This window comes from Mesoplodon densirostris, assembly GCF_025265405.1.
Source record: "Mesoplodon densirostris isolate mMesDen1 chromosome Y unlocalized genomic scaffold, mMesDen1 primary haplotype SUPER_Y_unloc_2, whole genome shotgun sequence".
Classification (NCBI taxonomy): Eukaryota; Metazoa; Chordata; class Mammalia; order Artiodactyla; family Ziphiidae; genus Mesoplodon; species Mesoplodon densirostris.
Window position 1 is genome coordinate 190,061 of NW_026778237.1, and position 11,482 is coordinate 201,542.

Genomic DNA, 11,482 nt, shown 5'->3' on the forward strand with positions numbered 1-11,482 from the left:
TGATGTTAGGGAGGAAACTGAAACTATCTCAAGCCCTTTAATTTCCTAACATAGTAACAGTGCACTAAATCTGTTCCTTTGTTTAATTCTTTGGAATCTTGATTACACGACTTCAGCTTAGAAAAAAAGAGTAGCAAAACCAAAAAAGCACACCAACTATTCTGACATAAGGAAAGCATCTAATGCTCCCTCCTTAACATTCTTCAGTGCTTCTCCAAAGATCCAGTTCTAAGTCCAACTTCTAAGGCAAGACACCTGGCCCTGCTCCCCATTCTTGGCATCAGCCATTCAGAAACGCACTGTCACAGGGAAGTGAAACTCAGATCAACGGGCTCAGTCCTCCCACTCGCCCTTGCCTTCCTCCCGGCACGTGCCGCTCCCTCTGCTGGCGAACCCAGCCCCGCTTCATGAACTAACCGCTGGGCCCTCAGAACCGCTCAGCACAGTCATCCCCCACACTGGGAACCTCCCCCAGCAGCCCCCCATCCCAAGATTGTTCCCTTCTCGTGATTTTGAAGATACATAAACACAGACGTTCCACGTTGTGTTACAAGGGTATAACAGATGTGCTGAATTCTAGTCTATCATATATCTCAGGATTTTAATAACTCTCTAACTGGACACAAAGTTTCACTGTACAGCATCAACTTGTTAGGATCTGTACATCAAATTATAAACCAGACTGTGCAATCTGACAACCTCCACCCAGATGCATGGTTACATACATCTACCAAATTAAGTCTTAGAAATTCCTTGAGATTTGTAATTCATAACTCTATCAGCACACTTTCATAGTTATTTTCTTTTTTCATAATAATGTGGGATTTCCTAGTTTGTGCCCTTATTCTGATCAAATTTGGGATATGCTACACCCACATACCAAGAAATAGGGTACAATTTTTTACATTTCTCAACTATAATTTGGGGCTTCCCAGGTATCCTATTTGGGGGTATGTTGGCATTTACTCAAACAACTAATGCAGACACAAACAGCTCTCTGAGTGTAACTGTAGCATTGAATATAAACATGCATGGTGATATAGATAATTATACAAACTATCTTATTTCCCACTGACATCTAAGAAAAGCTAGCTTCATGCAATCTCTACATTAACATAAGACAATGAGTTTATGAACATTAAAAATGTTCCGTTTTTCTTCTCTAAAAACAGTAAAATGCTTTTAAATTTCTTTAGTATAAGTTGAATGAATAAAGGTAGCCTGGTACGCTCTTTTCAAAACTTACCTTAAAATGTAATATGAAGGCCTTTTATACTCCAGTTTAGAAGGACTGCCCAAAGGCAATAATCTTCACCCAAGCTAAAACATGACTTTAGCAATCAGCTAAACCCTATAAAGAAATCTGAATAAGTCACATAAGCCATAATCTTACCTTAATTGTTCAGTTCAAACATCATCATCTGCAAAGAAAAAATCAGAAAGCACACCTTAGCAATGTACATTCAATCTGTTTTCATAACTTTAAGAGTAAACACAAGAATTAAAATGCAAAATGACTTCCATTAGTAGCTAGATTCTTAATTTAAAAGGAAAACTACACCTGAAAGCTGCCCATGACCTTTCTCAGCCTAAAAATAGCCCTAGAATCAAACACTACACTTTAACCATTGTTTTTTTCCAACAAGTTTTTCACCTGCCCCCACCCACCCTACCTTTCTAAGTATCCCATTTAGACAGTTGTAAAACTTGGCTAAGATGAAATGTAAAATATAAATTATTCAAAATCTGCCCAAATTTTGAGTGGTTTAGAACAATCATATTCCACAGAATAAAGCTAACACAAAGAAGGAAAAAAGAAGGACCACTCAAGGGAGAGGCACCCAATGTGACACAGGAAAAGTCAGGCAAAGACTAAGGCAGTGCAGAATTTCGTGAAGCTTCTTTCTGGGCAGCCAAGGCAGACAGGAAACTTTGTGAGAGAATGGAGGCCCACTGTCAGAAAGGAGAACTGGTTCACTGTGCCAAAGGCCAAGAGCACAGACTCATGGACAAGCTATTTGACATCCTGCAGCTCTGGGGACTCTGGTGACAGCAATACCTACCTCTAGGGCTGTCGGGAAGATCCACTTGGACACGGACAACAGGGAAAGCGGTTCACCACTGTGCCAGGCTCATTATAAGAGTGCAGGGAGTTTCTGTGGAATGGACACATGAAGAAGTCTTTACTGGGAGTTTTATAGAAACTAGGTAGATTTCTTTTATGGCCATTTCTTCAGTCAAATTTCAGAAGAGTCATGGGCAGAACAAACGAGAGGGCAATGCAGGCAGACATTAGGAAGCCAAAGGATCCCAGTCCTACAGACCAAATTCAGGGTGAAGGTTTCCTGTGCCGAGTAGGCAGAGCTGTGCTAAAGTACTAGCCTCTTTCGGTCTAAACCCACAGTTCCAAACCCCTGTCCCTCCCTTTTTTAAAAGCAAAGGGCGTTTTTGTGGGACTTACGTAAAGCAGCCTTCAACTTATAAATTCAATCGATGAAAAAAATGCTACCCTTCAGAATCTTGATATTTGGGGGTTAAGGATAAAATCACCACCACCATCACCACGCTAACACTGACTGAGCCCTGCAAGCCACTGACTCTGCTTCACTGTGTTCACTCCTCACAAGCCTCTCATTATCCCTACCCTATGGATGAAGACTGACTCAGAGACATTACGGTCCTTGCTCGAGGTCACACAGCTAGTGGGGGGGGGGAGTGAGATGGGAATGCGACCAACTCCAAAGCGCAGTAGTTAACCCACAGGCGCGGCAGTCTCAGCTGCCTTTGCATTTATTTCAGACGGTTCTCCTGTTACTGTCGTACGTATAATGAAAAGGGGTAGCAATGGCAAGCGTCTTCCACCTGCTTTTGCTTTATTACGAGACCTGCACAAAAACAAGTTAACCTGACAGAACTACTAGTATTCAATCCACTGGCACAGAGATAAAGCACATCTGAGTCTACCTGAGTTCTATTAGAGTTTCCACAGTTTGAACATGTTTTAAATGCAATTGCAATCACACATCTGCAGAACCCTGTGGCGCCTCCCAGAAGCGCGTGGAGCAGGCAGGAAAGCAGTTCTGCAGGAGTCCTCAGTGTGTGCCTCCCCGGGCCAGGCACTCAGGATGCAGGCCACACCCAGGCCCTGGCAGGTGGGGCTGGTAGTTGGGGGAGCTGACATTCCGGGCACAAACCCTCTTGCGTTACAACTGATGCAAGTCTTACAGATGAGAGGTACGTGCTGTAGAGTACAACACCCAACCAAAACCCAAAGAACAGCTTAAACACTGCAGGGATTCTGCCCCTGCGGCTCCCTAGGTCAGACCAGGCCCCAGGTGTGAGCATCTCACGGAGCTGCGGGATTCCAGCTATCAAGGGAATTACATTTTCATCCAACATGACCCTGTAACACAGAGAGCTACTTCACCTGCCGCTCAGTTAAAGAAAGAAGCTGCAGTAACTTCCAAGGCCAGAGGACCACCGGCAGTGTTCACCTGCGTCAGCGCGAAACTATGCACCAGTCTCCAGCGTGGGCTGTTCTAAAGCAGTGTCTCCATGACCATGTCAGGCGCACGCTGTCCTTAGGACCAGCCTCCCCAAAGGCTGAGTCCACTGCTGAGGGATTTGGTCTGACCACCGGCAAAGCTCAGCAGCAGGAGGAGGAACCTGTGAGAAGGGGGAGGGGCCAGAACCAGGAAGCAGGACCAGTGGTGCTAAGGCCCTGCCAAGGCACCCGGCACGTCCTGGGAAAGCCCAGGGTAGGCTGAGCACCTGCAGCTGCGGAGAGCGGAGCGAGCTGTGACGACGGGACTGGAGGGGCAGGGCCTCAGCAGCCACGGAAGAATTTCTGCTGACACCCTCGGAGTGAACGGAGCCCTGAAATGGCTTCCACAGCCCCACAACCTGAACAGATGCGGAGTCCAGAAAGGTAGCTGGCTGCGATCAAGAGCAGACTGTGGTGAGGGCGGGAGGGAGGCCTTGGGTAGAGAGCTGCAAGGGATCCCTTATGATTCCTCTCAACTGTCAATACCAATGGTATCAGCGAGCTCTGGGGTTGAAAACTGCAGTGGTTGGGCCTCGTACTTGAGACTGCAGTAGGATATTCACTACAAACCCTCCTGCTCTCTGGTGGTCAGCGAACTCCTGCTCACCCTTGGAGATGCAGCTAGACCTCGTCTGCCCGTGAAACCCTTCCCCTGCGTTCCTAGCACCTCTATGTGCAGAGACAATACTGAAATCAGCATGCCTATCATGGCAATTTCATTTTTTAAAATATTTATTTATTTGGATGCATGGGGTCTTGGTTGCGGCACGCAGGCTCCTTAGTTGTGGCATGTGAACTCTTAGTTGTGGCATGCATGTGGGATCTAGTTCCCTGACGAGAGATTGGGACCACAGAGTCCTATCCACTGCACCACCAGGGAAGTCCCATGGCAATTTCATTTTTATAATGAAACAAGCTCTCTAAAAAGATTCAGTTAGTAGAAATATATTATACCATGACAAAAATGCCCAGACTTTTCCCTGAGTTGTCAATTTTTTAGACTCTACCAAAAAATACATCCCCATACCATTCTAAAACGAAGGAAGGGAGGGAGGGAGGGAGGGGGGAGGGAAAGGAAGGAATGACTTTCCTAGTGGGTAAATGAAAATGACCTAAATGCATAATTGGGGATAGTCTGCCGCCCTTGAGGATACATGGAGACACGGGTCTGCAGAAGTACACTGTTAAGTGATAAACCTGAAGAACATGCACGTCATGATGACACCATGTAAAAGCTCACAGGTTAACATGAAAGTCTGCAAGAAAACCTCGAATAATCAATACCGAGTTCTGTCTTCAAAGTCCTGAATTGGTTGCAAATTCATACTCCTTTTTTTAATATCAAATGTGTATTTTTTTAAGCAACCACAATAATTTATTTTGCTCTTGAATCTGCAATTTGGACAGGGGTTGGCAGACTCAAAAGTATTTTTTAAAGCTTCATTTTCACTTAAAGCCTAGTTTGACTGAATGCCATAATTGAAATGAAATAGAAATGATTTTTTTTAAGTTTCATCAAACACTGATATCCACCAGACCTTAAGGACAACTGCTTCTTAAATTTTTTGTAACTCAGATTATATTAAAAATAACTCAAGATGAAGCCAAAACCACAAGCAACATAAGAAAAAATAGGTAAACTGAACTTCATCAAAATTTTAAACTTTTGTGCTTCAAAGGACACTGCCAAGAAAGTGAAAAGACAACCCACAGGATGAGGGAAAATGTTTGCAAATCTTATATCTGGTAAAGGACCTGTATCCAGAACTCTTAAAATTAATCAATAATAATTTTTCAAAAAACAACTTAAAAATGGGCAAAAATGGTCAACATCATTAGCCAGTAGTGAAATGCAAATCAAAACACCACATGAGACACCACTTCACACCCACTAGGATGACTAAAATCAAAAAGGCAGACAATAACAAGTGTTGTTGAGGATGTGGGAAAACTACAAGTCTCATACACTGTTGGCAGGAAGGTAAAATAGTGCAACGATAATGGAAAACAATCTGAGGTTCCCTGGAAAGGTATAAACACAGAGTTACTGTATGACCCAGCAATTCCTCTCTTAGGCATATACTTCAGAGAAATGAAAACACATCCACACAAAAACCTGTACATGAATATTCAAAGTAGCATTATTTACCATAGCTAAAAAAATGGAAACAATCCAATGTCCATCAACTGATGAATAGATAATAAAATGTAGCCTATCCATAAATGGAAGATTAATCAGCCATAGAAAGGAATGAAGTACTGATGCACACAACAACGTGGATGAACCTCAGAAACATTATAATCTAAAGAAGCCACACACAAAAGGCCATATATTATATTACCCCATTTATATGAAATGTTCAGAACAGGCAAATCCATAGAGACAGAAAGTAGATTGGTGGTTCCAGGGAATCAGGAGTAACTGCTAATGCCTATGGGGTTTCTTTCTTTTTTTGGGGGGGGTGGGGGGGGGTATGACAAAAATACTCTGGAATTAGATAGTGGTGAGATAGTCACATGAGGAAACCACTTTAAAATAAGTAGTGAATGCAACAGGAAACGATGAAAAATGACATTCCTATAACACGCAACCAAAAGGAGAGTACGCTGGGTTTGTTAAACTGCTTCCTCAAAATTTCAGATTTTGAAATCTGAAACCCCTTGATTAACTCTCACTTCCAAAAACTTAAAGTGAATTAATCACTCCTGGTTTAAATTTAGGAACATTTTTTTCCCTCCAAAATCACACATTCCTTGTGCACTCACTCTGAACACCCTAGTGCGAGGCATGCCACTACATTTCATTTCATAGCTTGAGAAACCAAGGCTTGAAGAAGCTAACCAAGGCAACAAAAGCACGGATAATCCCTACATTATTTCTATTTTCACCTGAGCTGTATTTGTTTCCTTATATCTTAATACAGGTGTGTGTTAAGCTTAACAGCCTATTAGCTCCACTCTTTACTTCCAGTCTTCCCAGTCATCTTTGCTGAAACAGATGAACGAGAGGCAAGTCAAGGAAGTCACTAAGTGTAATAATGGGCGTGATCTCTTACAGCAAGAAGTGAAGCAAAACAAAAAGAAAAATTAAGCAAACTACTACAAGAACAGACCAAACTGGAGGCACAACTTGCCAGATGAAATAAATTATCTAGGTGACCACTGAGCATTACCTCAGCAACAGCTAGACAAAGAAAACGCTGTGTAAATCAAACCAAGCTACCACGATGTCAGAGCAGCTCACTCTACTTAAAGAACTCGTTTCAGGTTTCCCTGGTGGTGCAGTGGTTGAGAGTCCACCTGCCGATGCGGGGTGCGTGGGTTCGTGCCCTGGTCCGGGAAGACCCCACATGCCGCGGAGCAGCTGGGCCCATGAGCCATGGCAGCTGAGCCAGTGCGTCCGGAGCCTGTGCTCCGCAACGGGAGAGGCCACAGCAGTGCGAGGCCCGCATACCGCAAAAAAAAAGAAATTTTCTTAAATCCTGAAACTATAGAGCAGCGCGATCCAACAGAACTGTCTGTGATAATGGAAATGTTCTTATGCCCAGTACAGTACACTAACCACATGTGGCTATTGAGCACTTGAAATGTGGCTGGTCCAGCTAAGGAAGTGAACTGTTAATTTTATTTCATCTCAATTTGTTTAAACTTAAATAGCTATATAAGTACTGCATTTGATAGTACAGGTATCGAGTGTGCTTAATTGGGAGTCCATGAAGGAGCTGCAGGGGGAAAATGCACCTCCTAGGATCACATGTGAAATAAGGATGAGGGTATGGATGGAAGCATGTACTTGAGCCTTTCTCTGGAAAGAGTATAAAAAGGTTTCATCAGATTCTTAAAGGAATGTGGACCTCAAGAAATGATCAATACATGTCTGCAATATTTGTATATTTCGTGTGATCAATTTGTGTAGTTCATAACACCCTCAAGACTTTCACCTTTACATGGCGTTACCATTACCCTCACCCGTATGACTTTCCTAATATTATACTCTGACCATGAACTGTGACAGTTCAATGAAGAGACTTATTCACAGGAAACTGCTAATCCTATAAGTGAGGATCACATTTTGTTCTTTATTTAATGAAGTCCTTAAAAAAGGAACAAGCATAAATCTCCCTTTATAGATTATTATACCTTTATAATAAAACACCTGAAAAAGGTACTTGAAATGCTTGACAGAAATGAGTGGGGATAGTTAAAGGCTGCACTTTGGGGGGACAGAATTAAAATGCAAAGAAATTGATAAAAGTCACAAAATAGGAAAACTATACTACAAGTACAGCTAGGTACTTCAGGAAGAAGATTGCATTATGAAAGAAATGAATTTTTTCCTGCAGCATGTGGGATCTGGTTCCCTGATCAGGGATTGAACCCTCACCCCCTACACTGGAAGCACGGAGTCTTAACCACTGGACTGCCAGGGAAGTCCCAAAAGAAATGAATTTTAATATGCATGTTCAAAAAATACACTAAAGCAGCAAAACACAAACTAAATGTGATTCCTACATGATCTGCTCTAACTTACGGGAAACTTGGTTCTGACTTGTCTCTTCAAGTTAGATAAGAAAACTGGTATCTTTAATTTGGAGCAGAAAAGGTTAAGAGCTTGAAAACTTCCATATAAGCTCAGGGAAGAGTTAGTATAGCAACAGTGCCCACAGGGGCCACAGCAGGTAGAACTCTTTGGCTGTGAGAGAAATTAAATAAGACGAGTGGAACTTCCCAAGGTCTATTTCAAGAGAACAGTTATATGTCTAGCATACAGGACTCAACTAGATTAGAGGCTCCCATTCTGCAAGGAAGTTGTCACCAAGTCAAAATGAGAAGAAACGTAAGAGCGCTGCAGGTAGCTTTCCAGAAAGTTCACTTCATCCCACTTCTCCATCAGTGATGCTCCAGTTTGTCCCCACCAAGGTACTGAAGCTGACTTCGCTTACAAAAAGCTTTCTAAGCCCCAACTTACTCTGCCATCACTACCCGTTTCAGCTCTGTGCCTGATCAACCCTCCACCCTCTCATTAAACGCAGGTTCTCAACCCCTCTATCCCCCTGAATGTCAGCAAAAGTCACCAGAGACCTCCTAAGGGCCAGTCCATTGGCTTCTCTGTCCTCATCTCAATGCACTAAGGCACATGCAGCCTTAAATGAAGAAAAAAGTGCCCCTCTTAAGACTTCCCTATGTACACTTCTAGAGACACACCCTCATTGTTGACCAATGTCCTCACCAGAGGCCCACCTAGTAGACAGTGAATTCTGAGATACAGAGGTTTATCTAAATGTACATCATATAAAATCTCAGAAGTGTATTCAAGGTTTTTGTTTTTTTTTTTTAACAAATAAGGTAATGGAAGTCCAAGTGGGAAAGGGTCTTGTAAGTATCACACCCATAGCTGGAGGCCTTAGGGGGACCTTCAAGTCTTAGCGGGACCTTCAAGTCTTAGCCAGGACTCAGCCACCATTACTGCCTCTATTAGGTCTAAACAGCCTGGCAACAACCTTGAAAATGTTTCCTACTTCATTGTTCATAATACTACTCTGATAATACTTTCTGCTTTCTCTTCCCCTTACCCCACTGGCTTTCTGCAACCTAGATGGCTCCATTTTCTAATGGGCTCTTAAAGGAGATATATCACAAGGTTGATGACCTTACCTCTTCCCAAACCACGTCTTCCTGGGATATAAAACCCAGTGATTCCTAAACTAAAGCCCACCTCCACCCTCCCACCCCTCAAGCACCAGATAAGAATTCCAACCCCCTTTATAATATATTCATCCGGTACCCTGATGGCAGTTCAAATTCAACGTGTCTAAAACTAAGCTAACTATTTTCCCCATTTTCAAAATCTTTCTTCTTTTGTCTTACCCACTTCATTCTCCCACACAAGAAACATGTCCACTTCCCTCCCTACTTATTGCCATTCTCTTGTTTGCTCAAATAACAAATGCTATGACCATAGTAACATCAGCCACCACTGTTCAATGAATGTCTACTAGGTACCTGGCAGAGAGCACCTTGAAGTCATCTGCAAGTTGGACACTACCACCCATGTTTTATAGATCAATAAACCAAGTTCATAAAGATTAAATAACTTCCCCCTGGTCTAATTAAACAGGGCAGGTCAAACATGTGTGACCTTCACTCCCATCAAAAGACAGGAAAGGTCTAAAAAATGTACAAACCCGAAAAGGACAATAAGAGAGAACAACTGTAGATGAGAGACAACAACAAAACCGAGAAGATGGAAAGCAAATGGTCCAGCAGTGACAAACTGAAGAGACAGAAATCCTAACTTGGGGAGAAGCAGCTGACAATGAGAAACCAGCCCCAGAGAGCACACAGACTCCAGAGGGCACGAGGCACTTCTCAACACTGACTGAGACAGGCTGGCCGGGCGGAAAGCACAAGGGTAGACCCCATGACACCTCCTCTGCACCCAGGGGCCCCTTTCCCCACCAGCAGACCCACTTCCTAATAAACTGTGTGCAGCAGAAGTTGGGGATGGAACACTCTGGACGATGAGGGAGGGGAGATCAAGCAACAGTGCACACAGGAAACCAGGCAGGGCAGGGTATGTGACATTTTGGAGGGCACCACAGAGGTCCTGGCCATCCACGGGATGCCACACAACTGGCACTCAAGGGAGCTCAGTCCCCACGTTAGCTCACACTCCATTCCTTTCGATGACACCATATCTTTGCGAGGCGGGATTTCCCAGGGCTAGTGTGATAAAATTCAGGTATTGTGCAAATATTAATGTGGAACAGGATATGAGAGTAGGAGCTGTTTGCTCCCAAAGAGCATTGCTGAAATTTTATCTAAGAGTACTGGAACTCATTCTAGAAAATGCTCTGCACTCACGAACATGTGGCCTTCAAGCAGCTCTTCTGTTCTGACTTCCAACTAAACCACATTGTATGTTCAGGTGTGTTCACCTAATCACTGCTCTGGTTACACATGCAAGTGTGAAACTGCACAGACCGGAGAGGTCGCCTACCCACACACCGCACCTCAGGGAGTTCCAGCATTTGCAAACCTGTTAAATCATTTAAACACTCCCTATCTGTTAAAGTTCTAGAGCACATTCCAGAAACAGGAATCTGTAAGGCGTCTTTCAGGCTTCTCTAACACTGATAACACAACCACTCTCATGAGAACAAACCTTCTGAAAACGACCTTGGCCTCTGTACCCCAAAACCTCATCCAGTTCACAAGAGCCTGGACTGAAAACAGTTCACGCTGACCCAGCTCAGTTCACTGGCTACACTGCTCTGCTGTCCTTCACACTTGGATAATGAATGTGGCCACGGGATGAATGGAGAAAGTTGTTCCATACTGTTTCTCCATCCCCTTCAAACAACAGCAGACATTTGTAAGGCATCAGGCCTCGGACACAAGTGGAGCCTGTGTTCAGACTCCCTGTGATGAAATAAACTGGGCTCAGTGAAGCCAGCGTGAAGCCTCCATGGCCTGCTTCACTTCTTCTATATTTCTTCCAAAACGCACGGCCGGCTCTCCAGAGCCCATGCTGATCTAGCTATGGCTTTGCCTACATTCACTTAGATATCATCTTCTCTGTGTTCATGATAAGCAACAGCATCCTAACCCTGTACCGGCCACGGTCAAAAACTAACAGAAAGTAATGGAAGAACCCAGAACGTGGAAACACCCAGAGCTCAACTTCACTACAGGTACAATACCAAGATTCACGCTGGGAAATGGAGAGTTCTCTCCCAAGCGGGCACGCCCAGGCTTTCTGGCAAGCTCTGGCCTCACCTTCCCAACTGAGGATAGCCGGACCCCCTCCATCTACACCCCTGGGTCCCCCCCTCCTTCCCTCAGGTACCCTGACCTTTCATCTGCATCACAGCTTTCCAAACTTGCTGAGGCGTTTTGTGAGTTCACCTCCTCAAAAAAAAAAAATCCTTAATAAAC